This window comes from Triturus cristatus, chromosome 1_1, assembly GCF_964204655.1.
Source record: "Triturus cristatus chromosome 1_1, aTriCri1.1, whole genome shotgun sequence".
Classification (NCBI taxonomy): Eukaryota; Metazoa; Chordata; class Amphibia; order Caudata; family Salamandridae; genus Triturus; species Triturus cristatus.
Window position 1 is genome coordinate 703,201,381 of NC_140579.1, and position 27,805 is coordinate 703,229,185.

Consider the following 27,805-nt stretch of genomic DNA (forward strand, 5'->3'; position numbering starts at 1 on the left):
TTTTTTCGGTTTTCCGAACAATTTTTAATTTTTTTTGGTTTTTCTGTAAAAAAAAAGGAAAAAACAGAACAGGAGGAAAAAAACAATGAATTTCAGGAAAAAAAAAATAGCAATGGTGACTTTCTTGCCTACGGCAGATCAGATCGATAGACTTTCAAAAATTGGAATTGTGGATGGATGTCCAAATTTTGTGCTGAAGGATGCACTCTTGAAGTGCTCGGCTGCGATGAGTCGGAAGGAGCAGGAGCGACTCTCATCCTTCGGCATTCCTCCCGAGCAAGATTTACCGGATGAAGGGTCCTCAGATGTTTCATCATGCTAGCTGTTCCGCTTGAGTATTTTTTGTTAGGATCCCCTCGAGACAGCACTCTCTGGCAGATCTTTCACGTCACCAAGGTGGCATTGATCTTACTTTGCCCCTCAGGATAGGTAAAAAATGTCCACACCACAGATGAAAAACGTGGTGTCTCTTCCACAAAATCATCCTCAGATGTATGAGGAGATGCCTGCTGCCCTGAAACCATTGTTTGTTCTGAAAAAAAGTTTGAGCTAAGTAAACACTTAGTCAAAAAAGCTTCTTCTCTGCAAAGAGATGCTCTTCCAAAGAAGGTCAAAGAAGAATGATTGAAATTGGTGGGGTCTTTCAATAGTTAGAACAGGAAGTGTAATGAACCAATCAAATCTCTTTTTTTGCAGGTCACATGGGATCCGCGCACCCTTCGCTTACGCAGCACGCACCCAGCGTGCATCCGCAAAATTGAATTTAAAAGGAATATAGGATTAGATGTAAAAATATATTACTTTTAAGAGTAGTTTAGAGTTTGTCTTCAATTAATATTCACATGAAATATATATATATATATGTTTTTTTAAATGTTCAATATTTTGCGGGATCCGCGCACCCACCGCATCATACACACATGTGACGCATCGCGGAAGCGCTCAAGTGTCGGGTTACGTACATCGTACGGTCGCTTATAGGCTTGGAGTCGCGTACTGGTCGCAATGCAATCGCGCATCAAACACGTACCCAACGCATATCGTACGCGGATGCTTTCGCGTAGGGATCGAGAACGGTGCGCATAGGGTGCGCGGATCCCAAAAAAATGGGAAAAAAAATAAAACATAAAGTTTTGAAAATATAGTTTAAAAAATAGTTTTAAAAATATAAAAAAATATTTTTAGAAAAACCAATAAAAACAAATATTTTTTAATTTTTAAAAGAATTAATTGTAAAAATAACTTTTAAAATTGGTGCTAAAAAAGTATTTAAAAAAACATAATTTATGAAATTGACACACTGAAATTGAAAAATATAGAAATCCAATGAAAATCATTAAACATGATATCTTTAGAGATAAGTTATAGATAGGAATTAGCATTTAAAAAACCTTTAAAATTCACTGATAAAACCATAGGTTTCATGCACGTTATAGTTAGGAATTGGCATTGAAAAAAACTTGGAAATTCACTGAAAAAAACCATAGGTTTCAGGGGCGTTATAGTTAAGTATTGGCATTTAAAAAACCTTAGAAATTCACTGAAAAAACCATAGGTTTCAGGGGCGTTATAGTTAGCTGGACATTACCCTCGTACAAAACCCTAGAAATTCCCAATTATAGTTAGTTCAGCTAACTATAACTCACACCCCCGCAATGCACTGCTGATGACGTCACATATTACATCACTCATGACATGGTCAGTGACATCACTGATGACATCACTGATGACATCTCAAATGACATCACTGATGACATCACTGAAGACGTCATCCATGTGATAAATTAGTGCATCTTCTCACACCCTTTGATATACCCAATGAAAATTTCAGACGTACATTCTCAAAACCATAGATACTTCAATCCGAATAACTACATACCCACTCATTGACTCTTAGGTCTACACACACATCCAGTCACTCACCTGTACAGTCACTCATGCTTACAGTCACTCAGTACAGGACTATCATATGCATTTATACACCTATATAGACACTCACACACCACCAATCATCCATAGAGGTACTCACACACCTAGTCAGTCATGCAAATAATTAATCACACTCCCATTTACTCATCTATCCAGTTATATTCACACAAGTTCACTTACTCATAAAAATACTACCACATTCTTACGCTCTTATACAATCACTGATACAAGCACACACTCATCCATACAGCCACTCTCAAAATCACACACTCTCACATATACACACTTATAAACTCTTACACACATATATACTGGCTGTCACAGATGTAGTTACTCACACATGTACCACTGAGATATACATTTAATCACTAACACACTCATACATACACTCACCTAACCATACAGTCTATCACAGATGCACTCTTAAAACCATGCACCCATAGAATCACCCACTCACACATCAATGCACAGTCACAAACAGACCACCCACACAAACACTCAGACACCCATACAGATACTCAGACAACCAATCAATAACCCATATAGACACTCATGTAACTATTCAGAAAACCATACAGCCGCTTACACAGCAACAGACAGACAGATACAGACATTCACACAGTTTAGTCACTAGTCTGCAGTAACATACGTTTAATGACTCACTTATAGTCAGTCACGCACCTACTAAATCATCCATTCACACACTTATACACCCACTCATTCTTCCATATGCCTTTCCCTATATATATTAAACATATTTAAACTTTACAGAAACACACACTCATTGGATGACGTCATCAGTGATGTCATCAGTGATGTCATTTGAGATGTCATCAGTGATGTCACTGACCATGTCATGAATTATGTAATATGTGACGTCATCAGCAGTGCATTGCGGGGGCGCGAGTCATAGTTAGCTGAACTAACTATAACGGGGGAATTTCTAGGGTTTTGTACCATTGAAATTCCCCCGTTATAGTTAGTTCAGCTAACTATAACTCGCGCGCCCGCAATGCACTGCTGATGACGTCACATATTACATCACTCATGACATGGTCAGTGACATCACTCATGACATCACTGATGACATCTCAAATTACATCACTGATGACATCACTGATGACATCATCCAGTGAATGTCTGTTTTTCTGAAAATTAAATATGTTTTATATATGTATATCTCAAGGTCGATGGAAGAATAAATGGGTATATAAGTGTCTAAATGGATGATTTGTTTTTGAAAAATTGATTGTGTAACTGACTGATTAAGTGTATCATAGTGAATACATGGCTTAGTGAGTAATGTTTAAATATGTAAATATCTGTCTCAGTCTCTCACTTTGTGTATAAGTGGCTGCATGGGTTGGTGAGTAGCTACATGGGTGTCTATATAGGTTATTAGTTGGTTTTTTGAGTATCAGTCTGAGTGTCTGCATGGTTCGGTGGGGGGTATTACGTAGTGCATAGGTGCATGAATGAGTGACTCACTGTTTGTATGTGTTGAAGACAGCATGTGTGCAGGACTGTATGGGTGGATGAGTGTGTGTATGGGTGTGTTAGTGAGTGAATGACTGTCTCAATAGTGTCTTTATGAGTAACTACATATGTTTTAAACTAGTATATGTGACTATTGGTGTATATAAGTGAGTATATGTGAGAGTGAGAGATTGAAAGAGTTCCTGTATGAATAAGTATGTGTTTCTATAAGTGATTGTTTAAAAGACTAAGTATGTGTAAGTTTCCGTAGAAGTAAGTGTGGTGGTGTGTGTATAACTGTCTATGCAAGTAAATGTATGTTTGATTCTTTATTAGCATGAGTGACTATGTGTGTGAGTAACTATGGATGAGTGGCATTGTGTAACAGGATGTATAGGTGTATGAGTACATATGATTAGTGAGTACATGTATGAGTGACTGTATAGGACTGTTGGTGAATGAGTGGATGTGTATGTGGATCTTAGAATTACTGAAGAGGTTGTTGTAACTGGTATTGGTATGTCCATTGTTTTGAAAATTTTAGTCTCTATTTTTGAATGTGTGTATCAAAGGTTATATTAGGGTGAGAGGAGGTCTGCCACTCTATCACAAGGATGATGTCATCAGTGATGTCATCAGTGATGTCATTTGAGATGTCATCAGTGATGTCATGAGTGATGTCACTGACCATGTCATGAGTGATGTAATATGTGACGTCATCAGCAGTGCATTGCGGGCGCGCGAGTTATAGTTAGCTGAACTAACTATAACGGGGGAATTTCAATGGTTTTGTACAAGTGAAAAGTCCAGCTAACTATAACACCCCTGAAACCTATGGTTTTTTCAGTGAATTTCTGAGGTTTTTTAAATGCTAATTCCTAACTATAACGTGCCTGAAACCTATGGTTTTTTCTGTGAATTTCAAAGGTTTTTTAAATGCTAATTTCTAACTATGCCTACAGAGATAGGACATGTGAAGAAAGAGGAAAAAATGCACAGAAAGAAAAAAAAGAAGTGCAGAAAGAAGCAACAGAAGTCCTCAAAGACGAAGAAAAGTGCAGGAAGAAGGATAACGTGCAGAAAGAACAAAAAGAAGAGCAGAAAGAATCCTTGTTGCAAAATCATCCTGTACCCTCAACTTTTTCAGACGGATACTGGTGGTAACTGAGTCTGACTAACCAGTCCTAGAGCCAGTTCTATGTTAAAAGACACTTAGAATACAGTGAAAACACCTACATACACTAGGGAACATTATGCGTTGGGGTCTCCCTGTGATTAGCATGACCTCCTCTGTAAGCCCCTAGTATATAATAGGGCAGGGGGATTAAAACTACCTCTTAAAACAGGCCACAGGGCGTTTTTGCACACGTTAACTCAGGCCCCGTCCCCTCCCTTCACCACTGTGTAAACACGCCCTGTGTCCGTGTTTAGTTGGGAGATTAAGTTCATTTGAATCCTGAGGGTCCCTAGGGTCCAACTAGCCCATTAGGTACCTCCAGTAAGTGCCACAGAGCTGCGTTGCAGAGAGGTGTAAAAAGTGGCACAGCCTGGACTACCTCTCTGCAATGCAGCTCAGTGGCGCTTACTGGAAGCACTTGGTGGGCTAGTTAGCCCCCAGGGGCCCTCAGTATTGAAGGGAAATTATATCCCCAATTTAAAACGTGCCATAGTGCGTGTTTGCACACGTCACCTCAGGCCCCGTCCCCTCCCTTCACCACTGTGTAAACGCGCCCTGTGGCTGTTCTAAGTTGAGCGATTAAGTCCCCTTGAATCCTAAGGGTCCCTAGGGTCAAACTAGATCACTAGGTACCTCCAGTAAGCGCCACAGAGCTGCGTTGCAGAGAGGTGTAAAAAGGGGCTTGGCCTCAGAACACCTGTCTGCAGCGCAGCTCCCTGGCGCATACTGGAGATGCCTGTTGGGCTAGTTGGCCCTCAGGGACCCTCAGTATTGAAGAGGAATTAATTCCCCAACTTACAACTCGCCAGGGGCAGGTTTGCAGAGTGCTGCAAGGAGGGGGCGTGGCCTCCGGCACGATGCCAGTCTTTTATTTATTTTTATTTTTTAAGAAGGGGGGCTGTGTGGTTCCCCTTCTTATTCTAATTTATTGGCCCTGATGACCCCATCCCCCAGGGCCTGTCTCCTAATTATATTTTTTTGACCACAATCCCCAGGGCCGGCCACTGTTTTTTATTATTGTTAAAAAATATATATTTATAGACACACCTAGGACATGCTGGACAAACCGTACGTACCTATCACCATGACGATTTGAGTGATATTCATTAAAAGGCGACTATGCATACAATGAATCCACGTGGAATGTATTTACACCACTAGTGAAGCTCTGACATGTCTGATGCCCTACCGTGCCTAATCCCGGTAGACACCCTTGTCGTTTATTTATACAAACATGGGTAGCTATTGACGGGCACATTTAATACACATGCACACCAAGCCATTCAAAGGGGATTTGACAAAAATTCGACCAAAACTATGTAAGAAACCCCCCTCACAGTTAATAAAACACACATCCACTGCCGGATGTGTAATACTTTATATTTTACTCTCTGGAAAGGGGACGAACATCACTTGAGAGTCACAGCGCGCTCCTGGCAGAGCCCAATGCTGTGTTACACCCACCATTGCCTGCCGAGTGCCACACGCCTCTGTGTTGTATTCCACCAGCTAGTGCATATACTATGACACTCTCTAGCCCATGTGCACTGTAACACCACCCCGTGAATATGTCATGCCACACTTCGCATGGGTTATTTTGCCCCATCTAACGTGCCTTCCTCGATGCCTATGTTATAACGCACAGTGCTATGCCATACATATTACAATCTGGGATCCATATCTTTGTCACAGTGCATATGCAACGTTACACTCCCCAGCACATATTTTATATTACAACTTTAGAGACTAGTTAGGTTACACAACACTGCCCTGTGCATATTACACTCCAAGGCGCACATCGCATAGCACGCGCTAGTGCCTGTGCTATCTCGCGCTCTCCAATGAATCTGTCATTGCGCACAATGTATTGCATATTATATTTCACGCCCGGTTCATCTTATATCACACTTTTTGGTGCATAGTTTATACCATACACTAGATCTAGTTTTCATTTTCAATCGTGCTCTCAGGACTATGTTCTATATAACACTGTGTTCAACTACCCTTTTCACGGGCATTACATTTTGCGATAGGGGGTGGAGGGTAAGGGGGTGTTTCTGCCAAGTGAGCCCGGAGTCACAGTCACAAATGTCCTCTTCTTCCTGAATAAAAGTGAGATTATGCTGCATACTTGTTCATATTTTAAGTAGTTCGCACAGACACACGTTTTAAAAACAATAAAGTTCCTAATACCCGCCTTCTCTGAACAGTTAGCTTGCTGCCCCATCCCCCTCCTCCCTATCCTCTGTTGTGTGAATCCATGGACTAGCCTCCTCCCTCCTGCCATGCATGGTCTGATGTGCTGCCACTGCCCTCAATTTAGTATGATGTACCAGTCCCCTCCTCCTGCCCTCCATTGCCCAATTCTATGCCCCATCATTGACCTCCTGCTTAAACTCTGTGCTTAGCTTGCTGCCCCTATTCTCCTTCCCCCTGCCCTCCGATGTCTTTGTGCATGCCCCTGCTCCATCCTTTTTGCCCACCATGTTCCATGGACCTGCCACTCCTATCTACTCTGAGTGTTCTGTTGAGCTGCCATTCCCCTCCCACCTGCCTAGCATTGTCAGATGACTGTAACCTGTCCCTGCCACCTCCACCCTGCCTGTCCACATGCCATGCCCCTATCCTCTTCCTCCTGTCCTACATGGTCCATTGTACTGCCACACCCTTCTGCCCTCCCTGGTCTGTTGTGCTGCAACTGCTCCTCCTGCCTGCCCCGTGCGGTCTGTTGTGAGGCCCCTTCCCCTGAACTTTCTTGTCTGTGCACAGGTCCTGACCCTCCCTTCTATCCTCCATCGTCCTTTGTGCATGCCCCTGCACCCTCCTTCTTGCCAATCATAGCCATTGTGCTGCCACTAACCCTCCCACTTGCCATGCATGGTCTTCTGTGCTGCCATGGCCCCTCCCACCTTCCCTGTGTGGTCAGTTAGCTGCCCCTGACCCCCTCCCACCTTCCCTCCATGGTCTGTGTGTATGCCATCACAGTCTCACTGTTGCTCTTCATGGTGTGTCTTGCTTCTAGTGCCCATCCTGCCTGACCTCCATGACTATCTTGCTGCTCCTGCCCTGCCCCCTTGCCCCCAGCCCTCTGTTTACATGTGCAGACCCCTACTCCCTCCCTCCTGGCTTGTCTGTTCCATTGTAATGCCCCTGATCCGTCCCTCCTGCCCTTTATGGTCTGTTATGCTGCAGCTTTCTCTCCTGTCTGTCCATTATGGTCAGCTAGCTACCATTGCCTCTTGCCCCTCTGTTCTCTGTTGTCCATGTGCATGGTCCTGTCCCCTCCCTCTTGCTTTCTATGGATTGTTGTGCTGCACTCCCGTCCCGCATGCCCTGTGTGGTGTATTGTGCTGCTGCAAACCCTGATGCCTGCCCTGCAGGGTCAGTTTGGTGCACCTCTCCATGTCCCTCCTGTCCTCTGTTATCCAAGTCCATGTCCCTACCCCATTTCCTTCCATGATCCAATGTACCATACTTGCGAACATTTTGAACTTGGTAAGAGGAAGATTTTGAAAAAAAACTGGGGTATTGATTTTCCCCTTTGAGTTACATTGAAAAAGAGGAGATTGTAGACAGGAGACAGATCAAATAAAGCCCATTTGAGCTTAAAAACATTGGACGTTTCCTGGCTGAATCGGGTCTGTTGGCATGTATGGTTGTACTACCATTGCCTCTTCCTTCTGCCCACAATGGTCTATTACATTGTCACAGCCTCTCTTGCAAGTCCTGTATTGTTGGTTTGTTGCCCCTGCCCCCCTTTCCACTGCCCTCCATAGTCTGTTGTGCTGCCACGGCCCTTCCTGCCTGCTCAGTGTGGTTAAATTGTTGCCTTTGCACCCTCTTACCTGCCTTCAATTGTCAGAGTCCGTGCCCCTGGCCTCTGCCTCTCAACAGTATCCTGATGAACAACTAGATTGCTAACATTCTATATTTATTACAAAAGTGTGGAACGCCTGACGTCATCTTTATATAATCAAAACTGTAATACCTAGAGCATTTCCTTTAGAAATTACATATATGAGAGGGTCTTATTTGCATCAAAATTATGGTTAGTGCTCTAAAAGACTAAAATAAGGACATATTTTCAGAGTTTTCAAATAGCGACAAAGCACTTTTAAATTATTTGTTATCTTTATGTTTTTTTATCCAGTTGACCACTTGATTAAATGTTGCACTTAGGGGAGAGGATGTGGTGTTACTTCCAGAACTGCAGACTTTGCAACTGGGGAACCAGGTTGGAGTTTCTGCTTCAGCTCGACATTCTGTGATTCTGGTCAAATCACTTAGTCTCCCCATGTCTACAACCAAAATGAATTTGTTCTTGTGTGATGTAACCAATGCTCATGTAAAGCACTCCAATACCTGACAAGTCTGCACTATATAACACTGCAAAAACACAAAATAATAAGTGTTTTGCACACTTCTGTCATTGGGCTATATTTGGACTACATCTGGGTGATTTTGGGCTACATTTGGGCTCTTTTGTCTCCGGTGGCCATCTTGGGAGATTTATTTGTTATGAAGTTTCCTAATTTCCTCATGTACTGCAGTCTCCTCAGTAGGAAATGCTTTCAGTTTTTTACTTTGATTCCATCATGAAGGTATTCAGATATGTCACACATTTGCCATAAATTCTGAAAGTTAGCACTCTAGTTGCTCATTAGATCACTGTAGTAAAACTACTGTTCACCATGGAAGTCTGCTCCTGGTATTAAAAGTGCATGTTTCAGTCTGCATGTCAGAATTTTTTTAATGAAATAGAAGAGGATTTGAGAAGTCACTCAAAATGTGCCCTCATTTTCTTTCTTCAGCATTAATCATAATTTCTATGGCAAAATGAACCCCCTCATTGTGTTCCTTTTTAAATTAAATGTTTTAAATGTTACCAGTTTATTCCAATCAAGATGGCTTCAGGTGTGCCATACTTTTGTCATAATGAAGACAGTAAGCGCTCTAGTTGTTTTTAAGAACACTCTGGGACATTCTGTCATTGGGCTATACTTGGGCTACATCTGGGTGATATTTGGGCTACATTTGGGCTCTTTTGTCTCTGGTGGCCATCTTGGGAGACTTATTTGTTATGAAGTTTCCTAATTTCCTCATTTACTGCAGTCTCCTCAGTAGGAAATACTTTCAGTTTTTTACTTTGATTCCATCAAGAAGGCATTCAGATGTGTCACACATTTGCCATGAATTCAGAATGTTAGCACTCTTTTTGCTCATTAGATCACTGTAGTAAAGCTACTGCTCACCAGGGAAAACTGCTGCTGGTATTGAAAGTGCATGTTTCAGTCTGCATGTCAGAATTTTTTAATGAAATAAAAGAGGATTTCAGAAGTCAAAATGTGCCCTAGTTTTTCTTTCAGCAGCACTAATCATACTTGTTATGGAAAAATGAACCCCCTTATTTTGTTCCTTTTTAAATTAAATGTTTTAAGAGTTACCACTTTAATCCAAGCAAGATGGCTTCAGGTGTGCCATACGTTTATCATAAGTAGGACTGTTAGCGCTCTAGTTGTTCTTTGGAACACTCTGGGAAGCTGCAGTAGAACACAAAGGAATCAACTGACAGTCTCTGCCCTTGTTGGATGTACATGTTTTACTGAGAATGTCAGACTTCATTCTCACATGACTGAGAAAGATAATGTGAATTTACAGAAAATAAGTTCTCAGTTTAGCTTATAGATCACCTTCCAAACCTCTGTGGGAAAAGCATGAGAAAATATTTTTCTCTCAATCATGATATCCCAGCAGAAGGCTTTTTCACAAGGTGAAATCACCTTAGAACATACCACAATTCCTAAAATGAGTATGGTACCATCAACAAATGATTTATAATGTAACTAAAGTCTTAAAACCTTCTATTAACTGCAAGGCTTTTTAATGAGGTGCTATCATGTATATTGGTCCCAAGATGGCTGCCAACACTTCTTGGATGAAGTGCTGACAGCCAATCAGATCTCAGGATGAGATGTGTGGTTAGGCTCCGCCCACATATATATATGATTTTACTTTTGATTTTCTCAGAAACTACTGAACAGATTGACACCAGACCTGCAAAAGGCACTTTCCTGATCTGAGGACTACCTCTCTACCAAATTTCAAGTAATTCTGTTCAGCCGTTCGGGCTGTACCTTGGACTAAAGGTCCCTATGGAAAATTGTATGGGGAAAACGTGTTTTGGGACCCCACTTTTTTCTCAGCCCCCGCTTGACGAATCCCCCCGAGACTTTCAGGGTAGGAGCGGAGCGGAGCGCCCCACCTATTTTGAAAATTTCGTGAGGATTCGTCAACCGGCGCCAAAGTTATTCCAAATAGAATGTTGCGGATTTCCTATGGAAACACGGTCCTAACTATAACTATCTACTGACGACAGCCAGTAGATAATATATATATACACACACACATATATATATTCACTGAAAAAACCATAGGTTTCACACAAGTTATAGTTAGCTGTACATTTCACTCGTAAAAAACCAATGAAATTCCCCCGTTATAGTTAGTGCAGGCAACTATAACTCACGCGACCGCAATCCTCTGCTGATGCTAATACTGTATTTAGACACTTATTTGCCCATGTCTTCTTCCATTAAATTTTAGCTATACATATATTACAAATATTTTTTTTTCATAAAGACACATATGTCATCAGCAGAGGATTGCGGTCGCGTGAGTTATAGTTGCCTGCACTAACTATAACGGGGGAATTTCATTGGTTTTTTACGAGTGAAATGTACAGCTAACTATAACTTGTGTGAAACCTATGGTTTTTTCTGTGAATTTGCAAGGTTTTTTAAATGCTAATTCCTAACTATATCGTGTGTGAAACCTATGGTTTTTTCAGTGAATTTGTACGGTTTTTTAAATGTTAAGCTACTTTACGCCATTCGTGGCGTGCGCGCCCAGTTAACGCAGTTCGTTCCGTGCGCGCACCACGCGCCCACTTTACGCAGTTAGTGCCGTGCACGCACGGTGGTCACGCGGTGCGCTGCACGCACCGCGTGCCCACGTTATGCGGGATGGGCCATGTACGCACGATGCGCTTGGCGCACCGTGCGCACATGGGGGACATATTATGCGCTTCGTTGTGAAAAGGTATTCATTTGTACTATTTTGTGATTATATAAGCCATGCACAAATGGAGCCCTTCGGGCACCATTTGCACACGGGGTGTGGAGAGTGTGGATAATTATTTTTTTATTTTTTATTTTATCCGTACGCGTACGGTAAGCGTAATCGGCGATTTTTCAAAAAAAAAAAAATTTGTTTTTTTGGCCTTGGGGGTTGTTTGGGGACACCTATATCGATGCTGGGTGGTTAAGAACTAAATATACTGCCCCTTTAGATGGTTTTTGTCTTTGTTTTTGCTGCCCCCCTCGGAGTGCGAGAGAGAAAATGGCGGCCGCCGCTTCCTGGTTTCGACCGATTCGAATGTTTACTTAGATCGAACAGCCAATCAGAATCGCGCTCGCGCACGTCACCGTACGCGTACGGTAAGCGCACCGTAAGCGCACCGTAAGCTGGCTCAGATATATATATTGATTTAAAGGCTATTTTCTCAGAATCTACTGAACAGATTTACACCAAACCTACAAAAGGCACTTCCTTGACCTGTAGACTACCTCTCTGCCAAATTTCAAGGAACTCTGTTCAGCCGTTCGGGCTGTAGCTGTGTCTAAAGGTCCTATGGAAAAATGCATGGGAAAAACGTGTTTTGGGACCCCCCTTTTATCTCAGCCCCCGCATGACGAATCCCCCCGAGACTTTCAGGGTAGGAGCGGAGCGCAGCGCCCCACCTATTTTGAAAATTTTGCGAGGATTCGTCGACCGGCGCCAAAGTTATTCAAAATAGAATGTTGCGGTTTTCTTATGGAAACAGGGTCCTAACTATAACTACCTACTGGCGACCGCCAGTAGGTAATATACATGTATATAAATATATATATCTATACATATACACACACACACACATATATATATATATATTTATATATGTATCTACAAAAAAGAAAAAGAGAACTCTGGGTAGTTCCCAAGTTAAGGTGGAGAGCAGCTCCTTTATAGAGCTTCCTGCAACACCATAGACACTCTGAATTTGCCGAACTCAAATGACTGCTTTTCTATCAAAGTATTTAAGCATAGGATTAGCACAGTTCCATCCGCCCTGAGATAGAAAGGAAAAAGGTATTTTGCCATTTCTACAGCTAAGTCTTTAAGCATAGGATTAGCACCGTGCCCTCACATGCTGAAGTGTAAAATGACAAAGGCCATTTACCACTCCAGGCACAGTATTACAGCTTTGGATTGGTAAAATACTATCCAAGCCAAACTGAAATGAGTAAAAGCAACTCCTGACACGTGTTTTGTTGTCACTACAGCTCTTCAGAGAGGTTTAGCTTTGTCCAGACACAAGGGAGCACCCAGTATAAGTCAAAACAATACCCTTTCAGGCCTAGAGTACCAAATAAATTATGGAAAAAAGAAGAAGAGAACTCTGGGTAGTTCCTAAGTTTAGGTGGAGAGCAGCTCCTGTATAGAGCACCCTGCAACACCAGCGACACTCTGAATTTGCTCACCTCAATACAAACACTCAGACACACACGCATACACACGCATACACACACATACATATATATTACCCACTAGCGGTCATCAATGGGTAGTTACAGTTATGTCTGCTTTTCCATAGGAAGAGCATTTTTGGTTTGCTAACAACTTTGGAACTGTTTGTTAATCTTCTTGAAACTTTAAAAAACCTGTTTATCCACTTCACCTGCATCTGTCAAGTTGGGCCTGAGAAAAAAAGGCGGTCCCAAAAACACATTTTCCCATGCATTTTCCATAGACGTTTTTAGGTAGCACTACAGCAGAAACTGCGGACCAGAATCACATGACATTTGGCAGGAAGGTGGATCTTGGGACAGAAAGTGTGCTTTTTGTGATTTAGTGTAAATCCGTTAAGTAGTTTTAGAGATAATAAGGATTAATAATATCTGTATATCTTGCTGGTTTGGTTCGAAAGACTCTCAAGAGAGTCCCTCTAACCCAGTTTAAAAAAATGGAGTGTTCCGATTGGCCCAGGGTGATTTTTTTCCCTTGGGCCAATTCACTCCCAAGGTAGACATGCTCTAGAGGCATGTTTGCACTCTGTTTGGCTGACTGCAACATGAAGATTATTGTTGCAGGCAGCATTACAGGACATGGGGACTTAGTACCTGTCCTGAGGTTAAATAAAAAAAAAATAATGTGGCAGGGTCCCCCTAGGCCCTGTGTTTGTCCCTGTGGATGCCCACCTCCCCAAGGGTAAAAAAAATCCAATTTTTGTAAAGCTAGGATCGAGGCATCCACAAAAAAAGAAATGGTTGCCAGGAGCCTCCGTCACAACACTATGTACGGAGGCGCACAAGTTATAGAACGTTTCGAGCGGGGCACAAGTTATAACTGTAGAATTTCTAAGCTTTGTGCGGTTTAAGTTGGTTTTGTATAGTAAAAATAAACATGTTCATAATGATAACTGAACTTTAACCTTTGTTTTGTTTTTTTCATTGAATTTCAATGATTGTTATATATTTTTTTAAATATGTGTTTCAAATCGTACAGTAGAGTGTTGTTGATTGGAGTGCCTTTAAGTCGAATGTCAGTCATCGCGTGGAGATTCATCAAGAAGTGTGTTGTAAAGTGGCATAGAGTGGAGTAAAATCTTGTAGAGTGGAGTGTCAAAGAGTGGAGTAGATTGTGTTACAGTGGAGTGTTGTAAAGTAGAATGGAGGAGAGTGTCGTAGTGTAGTGTCGTACAGTGGAGTGCCGTAAAGTAAGTGTCATAGAGTGAAGTGTCAGCAAATCGTCAAGTACAGTAGAGTAGCACAGAGTGGAGGTGCATACAGTGGAGCGTAGAGTGGAGCAGGGAGTTGTAGTGTGGAGTGGCGTGTTGTAGAGTACAGTGTATAGGCATAGAGTGGAGTAGAGTATCTTAGATTGGAGTTTTGTTCAGTACAGTAGATTAGAGTGTCATAGAATGGAGCATTGTAGAGTGGCCTGTCTTACAATGGAGAGTGGTAGGGTAGAGTAGAGTAGAGTGGCGTAGAGTAGAGGGGCATACAGTCAAGTAGAGACTTCTAGAGTGGAGCGGCATACAATGAAGTGGTGTCAAAGAGTACAGTTGTTAGAATCGGGGGTCTCTGGTTGGCACAGGTAAGTACTTGTGACAAGCAGGGACCCTCTCCTCTCGTCAGGGCAAGGGACTTACTCCTTAAAATAACCCCTGCTCACCCTCTAGGTTGCGTGGCGCGAGCAGACCAGGCTAATTTCAGAGCGTTTTAGGTTAAGCATTTGTAAATACACACAGCAGTTCAGTGACAACATCACACATGGACACCACACCAGGGTTGTATAAAAATGAGTATTCTTTATATAAAAAGGCTTAGTACAAGACCCAAATAACGTTTCTTAACAGGAGGCCACAATACTTTCTTAGGAAGGAGCGTTTCTGGTTAATGATAAGCGTGTCTTTGTGTATCGTGCGCTTCGCGCTGACTGTGCGGTTCGTTTCGGGGAAGATCGTATCCCAAAAAAGAGTTAGTTAACGTTGCGGACTCTTACAGTACCTTTGCAGTTCGTAGGGGTCGACGCGGATGATGCTGCAGGTGAAGGACTCCAGGAGCGTGCGTTGGCTCTCCTCCGGTGCGGCCCGGCTTGGTTAGATACCCCGGTTCGGGGCGTCTGGGCGGGGCTGCAGGGCGGAGCGGACGGTCCGGGTTGTAGCGGCTTCAAGGTGCGGTGTGGGATACGCGTCTTGCCTTGGAGCGGGGATGCCAATTTGAACCCAGCGGCGCAGTACGGGGCAGTCGGTATGCTTCGACGTACGGGGCAGACTCTCCCGGCGGGGCGCTCCGGTCCTTAGCAGCCAGCGGCAGAGGCGGCGAGGCGAGCAGTGCGGCTCACGGGGGGAGGGTGCAGCGGGGTGAGGGCGTGTGGACAGTGCGGGTACGGCTCGTGCAGAGCGGAGCCACACGGTGCGGGCGGCCACGGACATGGCTGCAGAACGAACAGGGTTTCGAGTCGCACTTCGATCGCGGCTCCAGCGGTGGGGCAAGTTTCAAGGCAATGTCCAGCGGCTCTTGAGGCAGAAGGAGTCCAATATTCCTGGGACTCCGTTCAGGGGGCAAGCTCACCCACAAGCCCTTGGAGATTTAAGTTGAAGCACAAGTTCTACAAAGTTTCTTTCAGTCTTTTCCTCTCCTTTCTCAGCAAGGCACCCACTGCAGGACAATCCCCCAGGTCAGGGACAGTACTCCTCCTTCAGCTTTCCCAGGCCCTTCTAGTCGGGGAGAGGTTCTTCGTGGTTCAAGCAGGATCTGATTTCTTAGGAGCAGGGCTCCTATATTTATACTACATTTCTTTTGTTCTTTGCGGCCAGGGGGCCTTTGCCTAGTTCAGTCCGGTTTCTGAGCACTTTGTTGTGGTGACTCTGGGTTGTCTTTTCAGTGTGCAGGGCAGAGACATCAGACGCTCCACAGGAGGGGGAGCCAGCATTGGTGTGGCAGAGCACAGCCCTATTCAGAGTCCAGGTGTACTCCTCCCACCCATCCTGGTGTAATCTTTCTATTCACCACCTGGCTGAACAGACTGTCTCCTGGAATCCCCCAGCCCTGTCACTCACACAAGCCAGACAGCAGATACACATCAGAGCAGAGGCGGGCTGAAATGAATAAGCAAGCAAATACCAACTTTCTAAAAGTGGTATTTGCAAACACAGAACATTAAAATAAACCTTGCTACAAGATGTATTTTATTATTCTGAGTTCAGGCATATCATACTCGAGTTTCTACCATGTTCCCTGAGTCTGCTAGGATTATAGAGTGTAATAATTCCAGCAGCCCATTCTGGCCTATGAGAACAGGTAGCCTTACAATAGTGAAAACAAAAATGGCTGTAATTCACTATTAGGACATGCCACACACATCAGGGCTTGTCCTACTTTACACTTACAATGCACCCTGCCCTTGGGCCTACCATAGGGGTGACTAATATGAAGTTAAGGGAAGGTTTAGGGACTGGCAAGGGGGGCCCTTGCCCAGTCAGCATGACAGTACCAGACTGCACGCAGGTTCTGCAATGGCAGACCTTACGCACATTTTACAAGGCTGCTTCTGTGGGTGGCACAACCAGTGCTGCAGGCCCACTAGCAGCATTTGGATTTACAAGCCATGGGCACTCCTGGTGCACTTTACAGGGGCCTGACAGTAAACCAAATAAGCCAATCATGGAATCCAATCAATGTAGCAATTTACAATAGGGAGGGCATATGTACTTTAGCACTGATCAGCAGTGGTAAAGTGCCCAGAGTCATAAAACAGCCAACAACAGGTCAGAAAAAATACAGGAGGAAGGCAAAAAGTTTAGGGATGACCCTACAAAAAGGGCCAAGTCCAACAACAGTCAAGTGTCATATAGTGCAGTGGAGTGTCATAGAGTCGTATAGAGCGCAGGGGTATACAGTGGAGTAGAGTCTTCTAGAGTGGAGTGGTGTAGAATTAAGTGGTGTGCCATGGAGTACAGTGGAGTATTATACAGTTGAGTAGAGTGATGTAAATTGGAGTGTCAATGAGTAGAGTGTCACAGAGTAGAATGGAGGAGAGTGCCCTAGAGTGGAGTGCTGTGTCTTAGAGTGGAGTGGCGTGTCTTAGAGAGGAGTGGAATGACGTGTTGTAGATTGTCATACAGTGTACTAGAGTGGGGGCAATAGAGTAAGAGTATAGTAGAGTGTAGTAAAGTGTTGTAGAGTGGAGCAGCGTAGAGTAGAGGAAAAGTGGCATAGAGTGGAGTGGTGTGTCATAGAGTAGATAGGTGTTCAGTGGAGCATAGTGGAGAGGCGTACATAAAGTCGAGTAAAGTGTCAGAAATTGGAGTGACGTGTCATACAATCGAGTGGAGTGGAGTGGCATGTCGCAGTGTTGCAAAGTGTCATTGAGTGTAGTGGCATACAGTGGAGTAGAGTGTTGTAGAGTGGCGTAGAGCAGAGTGTTGTGGAGTGTTGTAGAGTGGAGTGACATATGGTGTCATACACTCGAGTGGCATAGAGTGGAGTAGACTGGAGTAGTGTGTCCTAAGGTAGAGTGGAGTGAAGTGGGGTGGACTGGCATAGAGGGAGTTGTGTTGAATGTGTTACAGTGGAGTAGTGTGGTAGATTGGCATAGAGTGGAGTGGAGAAGAATGTCGTAGAGTGGAGTGTAGGGGCACAGAGTAGAGTAGAGTGTTGTAGAGTGACATAGAGTGTAGAAGAATGTTGTAGAGTTGAGTTGTATAGGGTGGAATAGAGTGGTACAAAAGGGTACAAAAGGGGGGGTGGTGATGGACGGAGCATCAGAACCAATCAAATACTCACACCCAGTCAACAGATCTGGGTTTGATCCATCACCGTTCTTTAGCCCACTCTGCCACCCCAGTTCAGACATGGCCATATGCAAATCAGTCTGACCCTGTGCCTCATGGGAACAGTCCAGCCCGAACTGCCAAGCCATGCCTTCACTGGACCGGAAACAAGCTTCCTAGGACCGGTTTCTGGAATTTCAGCCGTCTTCAGCCAGGCTTGCTTGAATCCAGTGGCAAAGTGAGCAAGGGACTCACGTCTGAGCATACCCTGCCAACTTATGGCGAACAAAGGGTGGAATAGAGTACAGTAGAGTGGAGCGGCGTAGCGTGGAATGTGGTACTATGGAGGCATAGCATGGGGTAAAGTGTCGTAGAGTGGAGTGGAGTGGTGTAGTGTTGAGTGGAGTAAAGCATTATAGAGTGGAGTGGAATGTCATACAGTAGAGGAGTGGAATGGCATAGCACAGAGTGGAGTAAAGTGTCATAGAGTGTAGTAGAGTGTCGTACAGTGGAGTGGAGTGGTGTGTCGTAGAGTGTCAGAAAGCGTCTTAGAGGGGAGTCGAAAGATTTGGCATAGAGTGGAGTAGAGTGTTGTAGAGTGGAATGGTGTAGAGTAGAGTAGAGTGGAGTAGAGTAGACAGGAGTAGAGTGTTGTACTGTGAAGTAGAGTGAAGTGGCATACAGTGTCGTGGCATAGAGTGTCATGACATACTGTCACTCATGGAGTGGTGTAGAGTGGAATAGTGTAGAGCAGAGTGGCGTACAGTGGAGAGGTGCAAAGTGTTGTGGCGTGTCGTAGAGTGCAGTGGAGTGACGTAGAGTGGTGTGACGTAAAGTGGAGTGGCGTAGAGTGGAGTGGAGTGGTGTAGAGGGGAAAAGTGTGGAGCATAGAGTAGAGTGTACTAAGGTAGAGTGGCGTAGAGTGGAGTGCCATAGAGTGAAATCCCATGTGTGGAGGGGCGGCAAGTGGAGTGGTGTTCATTGAGTAGAGAGGAGCAGAGTGGAGTGGAGTGGCATGTTGTAGAGTAGAGTGGAAGGTGATGTTATTGAGGGGAGTGTTGTACAGTGCCTTACATTGGAGGGGTATAGAGTGGAGTGGCATATAGTGGAAAAGCGTAGAGTGGTGTCATAGAATACTGTGTTGTATCGTGTTGTGGCGTAGAGTGCCATGGCGTACAGTCTCATAGCGTATAGCGGAAAGGCGTGGAGTGCTGTAGAGAGGACTAGGGTAGAGTAGAGTGTTGTAAAGTATGATAAGAGTGGAGTAGAGTGTCATAAAGTGGGGTAGAATAAAGTGGCGTAGAGAGGAGTGGCATGTCAGAGACTGGAGTGGCGTGTCATAGAGTGGAGTGGCATGTCGTAGAGTGGTGTGTCATGTCATAGAGGGGAAGTGTTGCACTTCAGAGGGGATAGATTTACTATTCTAACTCCAAACTGTTCAACAGTAGGGAAAATGTTGGACTTCGGCTGGGTTATGTTTACTATTCCCATCCCAGTCTAAACAACAGCAGGGAACGTGTTAGACTTTGGTGGGGTTACATTTACAATTCCTAATCCAGGTGGGGTTACATTTACTATTCCTAATCCAGTCAGAGCAACAGTAAGGAAACTGTTGGACTTTGGAGGGGTTAAATTTAATATTCAACTCCAAACAGTGCATGAGCAGGGCAAGTGTTGGATATTGGAGGAATTAGACTTACTACTCCAACTCCAGTCTCAGCAGCAGTAGGGAAAGCTTTTGATTTTGGAGGGATTATCTTTACTATTCCCACCCCGGTCAGCAGAACAGTAGGGAAAGTGCTGGACTTCAGAGGGGATAGGATTTACTATTCTCACTCCAGTCTATGCAACAGTAGAGAAAGCATTGGACATTGGAGGGCTTATATTTATTATTCCCTATTCAGTTTAAGCAACAGTAGGGAAGCGTTAGATTTTGGAGGGTTCTTTTTACTTTTCCCACTCCAGTCAGAGTAACAGTAGGGAAAGTGTTGGACATAGGAGGGGTTGCATTTACTATTCCCACTCCAGTCTAAGCAACAGTAAGGAAAGTACTTAATTCAAACACATTACATATTGGCATAACCCTATCAATTTAGAATGAAATATTAAACTCTTAACATAAAATATATATTTATTAGAAAACTAAAAAAAGAAACAATGTACATAATTAAAAATCGTAAAATAATTAATTTTCGATTAATATAGGATTGTTTACTATTTTAATGAGAAGTATTTAAAATTAATTTTAATAATAATTTACAACTGTCACAATATTAGTTTGATTAAATTAATTATTTAATTATTACTTAATTTACTTCCCACACTATACCCCTACAATCCCAGCAGCCAGCACCAAAATATAACTAAAATACATAAGTATTACACAATTTACATAATTAATAATCAATTAAAAAAATTGTCTGTAAAGGTAGGAAAAAGTAGTTCTATTACTTTATTTATTTTAAAAGAAGTTTACGTAGTAATGTGGTAGTTCCTAGAAAGCACTGTGGTACTTATAGAAATAAAAAGAAACTTAAAGATGTACAAAATTAAAAATGCACTACACTAAATTTCCCCCTTATGAGGGCAATGGTAACCAGTCTGAAGTTATAGTTTGGATTCCCAGGTATAGAAATTCCTCAGAATTTTAGTTGCTAATAACTTTACCCCACTTTGATGATTCTCGATGAAAAATACCAGACCTATAGCTTTTTCTACATTGGCAGAGGATGGAAAGTTTTGTGGTGATTAATATTCTTTCTGTACAAACCAAACTTAAAATACACAAATATTACAAAGTTTTAAGTTATAGTTCTACCTTACATGTATACAATATGCATCACCTTTAAATTACTATAACTTTATTTTTTCTTTAACTACAAATACTTAAACTATACAAAAATTTAAAATTGTAAACTTATACCTTTAATTTATAATTTATGTAACACCTTCAAATTATTATGACTCGCACACCTCAATGCACAGTGTATTCAACTCGGTAGCCACACTACATTAATTTTAGCTCGCCACTCTGTTATGCACTGTATTCTCACAAAAGATGTGATTTGTGATGTCATAACTATTATTGTAAATACTATTTCTTTAAATGATATAAGTGATATAATGTAAAATGGTAGGAGCAGTGCCTGGAGAAGGCACGGGTTATAGTTTATAGTGTTTGTAGGCAAACATAGGAGTCTCAAATACAAGAACAAAACTGACTATTTTTACTGTTGAAAAGAGTTGGATTGGAGTTTGCGAATGTCAACAAACGTTCAAGTTTTTCCTTATTAACATACTTGCAAATTGAACCACACCTTGTAATGCCCATTCCACACTCCTTGTGTGACCTTGTGTGACAGTGGAATTATCCGCATTCATAGCAGACAAATCCTGAGTTGTATACATATTCATGGTACACAAAAGAATAGTCAGAGTGGCAGTTATTCACAATGTATCAACAGACAATACATGGTCAAATGAAAAAGAAATATGACAACACCATAAAATATCATACAGTAAATGAATGTGATTTAATCGATTAGGCAAGGGTTGTCAATAGATCAACGGTTCACAGGATAAACTGTATATCACATTCTACAATTTTGAAAGACAGGTGCATATAACGTGAAATGACAAGTGCGAAAATTGGGATCAGTGCGAGTGGTGTGCAGTGGAAAGGTGGTTCATGTATATACATCAACATGCAGTGGTAGAAAACCAATCCTGCCAGATCTCTGTCAAACTCAATTAATGCAAAATCATAAACAACTGATGCAGTTAATAATTCACGGTCATCCAGGTTTGATGTAGAAGGGAAGAAAAAGTCGACGTTTCGACTCCTATGGGGACCAGCAAACTGAGCGTCTGGGAGGTGGGGTCTTCATCAGGACCAAGGGATGGGGGGCGGGTAGGAGAGGGGGAAGCACATGGACAATGGTGTACGATTAGTGAGGTGTGTCTAAAAAGGGGGGGGAAATGTACTCCAATTGACATATACTGAGAAGTAAGAATTACCAGCATCAGCAAGAGTCCTTCCTGCTGGAACATTACAGTTGTGGGCCTGCGCGGCTCCTACAGGGTGGGGTAGACAGAAACGAGAAGACTATTGCTAGGATCATGATTTACACTAGTGAACGGGAGTACAGTACGGAGCAACAACAATGGCCATATACTCACGGAGAATTACGTAGAAGGAGTCCCATAGGATCAGAGTCGTCTATGGTGGACTGAGTTAAACAGGTATGATGGCACTAGGTTCATGAGTAACCTGTGGCTGAGAGCGTAGGGAGGAAAGAGGAAGGAGACGAGGAAACAATCTGATTAAAACCTCTTCAAAAGGATATATACATTCGTGGTTGAAATGCACGCCTAGTCAAAGGTTCACATGCATATTGAGCTGAAGCTACATATGGTAACGTTCAATTCAGGGTTGACAGCGCCTAGACGTGCTTGACAAGAGGAAATTAGCCAAGCCAGTTAGTACGGAGAGAATTAGTGTAATAAAACAATGGGGTGACTAACAGACTACATAAAGGGCAATGCGCGTGAAGTAAAAGAAAGGCTTCGGCACAGAAACGGGATGCGGGTGTGTACAAGTGCGACCCCCTAAAAGTGTTGTAAAGCCAACTGCTGTTGATAATTGCTTCAAATGAACGAGGCCCGGAAAGCGACCTCGGCAGGGAAAGGCAGCGCGTATGCGCGAGTCAGTTATTTAAATAACGAGTTGAAATCCTTTACGAAGGGCAAAGTGTTTGCGCATTTAGACTTGAAAGGCAGGAAAACGCTTAAACAAGGAAAAGCAGCGCGTTGGCGCGAGTCAGTTTGTTAGCAGAATGATTAACGAGATCTTTATCGGAGATAAGGCGTGTGCGCATAAAAGCTTAAAAGCAGGAAAAAGGGATGTGACATACCTCTCGGGGAAGCGTCGATGCATCTGACAGCTAACTCCGGTTGGTGTCATGTGACAGATTAAGTAACAGGTCAAAACGAGCAAGTCATGCATGTATTTTCAAGGAGGATTCTAGCTCTGCCGATCGATTCCAAAGGACAGGATATCGATCACAGAGTTTTAATAGGCTTTTGTTAAAGTGATACAGCAAACATTCTCACAGCAATGTGGATACAAGCAAGTTCATATTGCCTAACTTATTCAGATTGAACAAGTGAATAGTTACAGTTTAATGTTACCGGCAACCGAGAGTATTAATGAAGGGTTAACATAAAACAGTCACAATAGCGCTTTTGTAATAGAATGAGAAACGGCTGTCTAACATAGTTAGCGCACATTCTGTCGGTGGATCTTTAGGAAGGCATTTATACAATGCAAATAAAGCAACTGTGTGGGAGATCTCTATAAATCCACTCTATCATGGAGGGTAGTTAGTGTCATCGGTTTAACTGAACCTTGTAAAGTGTAAGTAAAGGAGTTAAGCATGGTGTAATGTAACTCAGTCATGGGTATGCAGAGCAGTGATAACTACATATCTGTTACTGTGTGATAGACAAAAGTGCCTAGAAGGTACTGATTAATATGTGTGAGGCCCATTTGTTATTGGCCACTTAATAGGGACAGTTGGGCATATGTCGCATCTAGTTCATTAAGGCCATTTTGTACAGACTTGAAACGGTCCATCCATTTGCATTCTCTGGTATTTAGGATTAATCCCAGATCTCCTCCCCTGATACCCAGTGTGACTGCTTCAATGATCAGCCGTTTCAAGGATTCAGGTGGATGGTTAAATGTTTGAAAGTGGTCAACCATGGGAGCCCCCACGGTTCCCCATCTTATCCGGCTGCAATGATGCAGTATTCGGCATTTGACCTTTTGGGTTGTCTGTCCTATGTAGATTTTATCACAGGGGCAGACAATCGCGTAGATGACGTTTTTCGTGTTGCAGTTTGTAAGAGTGTTGAGATCTACCGTGCAGTTGCTGTGAATGAACTTTTTGGTCTCAATCGTCAGGCAGCAGGCCTTACATTTTCCACATTTGAAGTGTCCCACTACATCTGGAAGTTGCCACATTGAATGAATGGTGGGTTGTGGTGGTGTATCCAAAAATGATTAAACACTGGTAATTCTTACTTCTCAGTATATGTCAATTGGAGTAAATTCCCCCCCCTTTTTTAGACACACCTCACTAATCGAATACCATTGTCCATAGGTCCTTTCCCCTTCCCTACTCGCCCCCCCCTTGGTCCTGATGAAGACCCCACCTCCAAGACGCTCAGTTTGCTGGTCCCCATAGGGGTCGAAACGTCAACTTTTTCTTTCCTTCTACAACAAACCTGGACGGCAGTGAACTATTAACTGCATCAGTTGTTTATGACTTTGCATTAATTGAGTTTGCCAGACATCTGGCAGGATTGGTTTTCTACCACTGTATGTTGATGTATATACTTGAACACCTTTCCACTGCACACCACTCGCACTGATCCCAATTTTCGCACTTGTCACTTCACGTTATATGCACCTGTCTTTCAAAATTGTAGAATGTGATATACAGTTTATCTTGTGAACCGTTGATCTATTGACAATCCTTACCTAATCGCTTAAATAACATTAATTTACTGTATGATATTTTATGGTGTTGTCATATTTCTTTTTCATTTGACCATGTATTGTCTGTTGATATATTGTGAATAATTGCCACTGTGACTATTCTTTTGTGTACCACTATTCACCCGAGTCCAGTGGTCTATCGGGTTACCCCATTGATACATAACTCTGTATATAGATTCATGGCTGCTAGGTCGTCTTTCATGAATGACTGTCATTCTTAAATCCTGCCATTTGCACTTGTAAACATGATTTACCAGCACAAATGGCTTTATGAATTTGGACCATTGTGTGTAGATATACAAATGTTGTTTTGTAAGGTGCTTCTGCCCAATAAAGAGGTGAATGCTAAGAAAATATATTTTGCATGAGAACTTTCTAGAATGATATAGGATCTAGATGTGTAAAGTAAATGCATTGTCAGTTGCAGATGCACGAGAGGTTCCAGACCTCCATAGCTAACAGATCCTAGAGGTACAAAATCGACTCCTGTATATCATGTATGTGCTGGCTAGCATGAGGCAGGTCAGAATTTTCTGCAATTGTCCCTGAACTAAGCTCTGCTCATTGTCTTATAGGCTCTTGCCACAAATTCCTCTGCTACTTCACCAACTGGTCCCAGTATAGACCTGAGCCTGCCAAGTACAAGCCAAACAATGTTGATCCCCACCTCTGCACCCATGGAGTCTATGCCTTCGCCACCATGAGTGAACACAAAATTGTTCTTAAGAGTGGAATGATGATGCTCTCTATGTTGAGTACAATAACCTCAAGAAAGTGTGAGTAACCATTGATAGAAAGATTTATGTCATTGTGTCATGTACTATTTTTGAGAATTCTGCTTTAGACATGCACCAACTGAGCTCTTCCCTTCATTCTAAATATGAAATGAAAAATGTAACATGTATGTGTGCAATGGGAACACTCTGGACCAAAATAAGGATTGTAATTTTTTTTAACTCTTTCAAAACTTCTAATTCTTTATTGATGGATCATGAAGGGTTATGTTCCTTGCTGAAATTGAAACAGTTAGAAGGTGCCTGCTAAACCTATGTTTTCAACCAAAACAACTGGGTCGAATATCTACATATCAGCGGGTTGAGGCTTTTACAAAACTCATTTGTGTATGATCTGGTCACTGTTAATAACCAAACTCTCAGACTTTATTTGTGAACCTGAAACAAATACTTGGAAGGTGCCTCACTGATCGACCCTTTCACTATTATATGTATGCGAATTCAATTCCAGTAAAGCGCCTTCACATGTGCTTACATTTTTATATATACAACTTACAAAGATGGTTTTGAGTACCCTGTCACATGCTGTCAGGCCGCCAGATTTAATCTACTAAGTAACTTCCAATCCAGACACTGAAAAAGGAGAAACAATTTCCAATACCAGCTTCGATTTAATAAAATGTACATGTGTGTGAACTTGTGCGCACGTAGTCTGATCATCTAACTTAGTACCTGATGTCACAATAAACTTTTGAAGTTGGATAGAATTGATTTTCTCTGCGGGGAGCGGGGTCACTCAGTGAGTGAAGGTTGAAGCCTGGGGAAAGTCCAAGCCAGGTGATGGGACATGTGATTATCACAGAATATTGTTTCTACTGTTTAAAGATACTTTATTAAAAATTGAAACAGGAATTGGTAACATTATGAACGGAATAGCAAATTGCAAAGATAAAAAAGTACAAGTCTATGTGAACATATTTGTATTCATAATAAATGATAGAACAATAATGAGTAAAAGTAATGAAGCATGAGTAAAATATAATTTCAATAAAGCATAACATTGAGGGTGAAAAGAAAGGGGAGAGAGGTAAAGGAGACTCATAAAAAAATATATCACTTTACGAATAGCTAGAAAACAGTAATTATGAAAATATTGTGAACATCAACTAAACAGTACAAGCGGAAGAAAAAGGAGTCGAAAATATCTATAAAATATATCTATTCAAGGAGGTTTTGAAACCTCTTTGGCAATATTAGCTGACATTTTATCATATGCACTAGCGTGATCAAGAAATAGTGTTAAAAGCGTCCATATGCGTTTTTGTGTGAGCTCTGATGTGAGAGCATGCACATAGGCTCTATCTAATCTATGATTAAATAGGCGATCCAGCAGTAATGTATAAAGCCCACACTTTTTACAAAAGGTCCTGCAAAATTTATAAAATTGACAAAAAAAATAAATGCATCCTGGGAGTGGGACCTCACGTGCAGCGTGGGCTGCGGACCCAAAACTTAATAAAAATGAATGACTCCCTGGGCCCACCACCCAGAGGGCACCCGAGAGTATTAGTTTTTATCAAGTTTTGGACACGCTGCCCACAGGAGACGTGGCAAGCCATGTGGCATTTATCTATATCAAGCTTTAAGGCTCAGCACCGGGCCCAAAACTTGATAAAAATAAATGCCCCCTGGGCTCGCCGCATGTCCCATGAGCGGCAGGACCTGATCATTTAAAAAAAAATACATGCCCCACTGGGTTTGCTGTATGCCCTATGGGCGGCAGGCCCAAAACGCGATAAAAATTGATCCCGCCCTGGGCCTACAGGGCACCGGGGGCATTTTTTTTTATGACTAGGGGATCCAAATCATTTTAAAAAATCAGTGCAGCAAGGCCCTGGTGTGTGTCCCATAGGCGCTGGGCCGAAAATTTGATAAAAATTCATGCTCCCTGGGCCCATCTCCCATGAAGCACCTGGTGGGCATTCGTTTTTCTCAAGTTTTGGGCCGCTCGCCTACGTGGCATGCTGCAATTCCCTGGCAGCATTTATTTAGTGAAAAATATGAAAATAAAGTGCCACAAAATGTGCATGTTTCTACTCCAATATCCTGGGGGTGTCTGATTAAAACACGACATACCACCATGCTTTGTAAGAAACATTCACATTATTCTTCATTTTGAGGTTATCTGGTGAAATGGCACAGTAACTAAGAGACCTAATAAATGAGGGGTGGATAGATATTGTTCCCAATCATAGGAAAGGCTACTTAAAAATACATTTTGCAAATATTTTGTATAGAGCAAGGAACAGTAACTTTAAAAATTATAGTAATCTGTTTTCAGACCTGTAACCAGAAATCATGAATCTGAGGGCAAACAAACAGCATATGCATCAAGTCGCCGTGAGGTGTATTACATGACCTGCAATGATCGCCCAAGACAAGTTTCCATTTCAATTATAACATCTGTGTAGTATCACCAGCTCTCGATGCTTTATGGATTTTAGTCTAAATCCTATCCCAACGGTAAAATGATCAATCTAATTGTAAATCTT

The 27,805-nt window shown here is 42.4% G+C and overlaps 1 pseudogene; it reads left to right on the top strand.

The window, feature by feature from the left end:
- LOC146870906 (acidic mammalian chitinase-like) overlaps positions 1–27,805 on the top strand; it is a 195,596-nt pseudogene that overhangs the window by 59,778 nt on the left and 108,013 nt on the right.